The following is a 747-nucleotide window of genomic DNA, read 5'->3' as shown; positions in this document are numbered from 1 at the left end:
AATCCCACTATAGTTCAGTGAATAGAGTGGAGAAGAATCAGAGTATGAGAAAGGGTGTAACGTAGGAGAGGCACTAGTAGTTTCAGAATATTTATTTGGGGTACTTCCTGTACATTTGCTGTAGTAACTCACATGAATTCAGCATTATATTCTTAATTTTACAAATGTAAAGAATAAGTCTTTTGTACAAATAAAGGCATAAAAAGATTTGGTGACTCAGAATTATGGTTTATATTTTGATGTGCCCCATGAGATTCATGAACTCATAGAAGGAGTTTGAGTGATGAGAGTTTATAGCTGACTTTTTAGAAGCAAAGTCTGTTGGCCTGTATCAAGGCCGGCAGCTTCCTGACGTTGTTGGTTTCAAGCAGGAGCCTAAGGAGATGTCTTTCTATGGTCTGTTGGCCATTTCAGAACTTGGACAGTGAAATGGTCAATTTACTAGAAAGAAACACCTTGAAGCAACCCCCCGCCCCCACCCGTGAGTGGCTGTGAGTGTGGCAGGCTCTGGTGTTCTGGGACGTGAGCTACCAGTGTTTACTGGGACCTGAGCCATGCTGGGACCTGGAGCGCTGGGAAACCAAGCAGCCCCTCCCCGCTCTGCCTGGTTTGTTTTGTTGAACTTCAATATACATGAAAGTATGGACAGCTATTTTGAAGAGAAAGAGAGACTCTATGACAGCCATTAGTGACTTTCCTATTGTCTGGTTTTGAAGACCTAAAACGCCTTCCTCATTCTGTTTGGAT

The 747-nt window shown here is 42.7% G+C and overlaps 1 non-coding gene across 1 annotated transcript; it reads left to right on the top strand.

Annotated features, from left to right (window-relative positions):
• Positions 1–321: 321 nt before the first annotated feature.
• LOC111758299 (small nucleolar RNA SNORA2/SNORA34 family) lies at positions 322–457 on the top strand. Its single transcript, XR_002792496.1, has one exon. It is a non-coding gene; the product is annotated as a small nucleolar RNA SNORA2/SNORA34 family (small nucleolar RNA).
• Positions 458–747: the final 290 nt, after the last annotated feature.

This window comes from Cavia porcellus, unplaced genomic scaffold (assembly GCF_034190915.1).
Source record: "Cavia porcellus strain 051 isolate PalLab524CR breed Dunkin Hartley unplaced genomic scaffold, mCavPor4.1 scaffold_22, whole genome shotgun sequence".
NCBI classification, from domain to species: Eukaryota; Metazoa; Chordata; class Mammalia; order Rodentia; family Caviidae; genus Cavia; species Cavia porcellus.
Note: the sequence above shows the minus strand (reverse complement) of the source record. Positions and strands in the feature narration are given on the sequence as shown.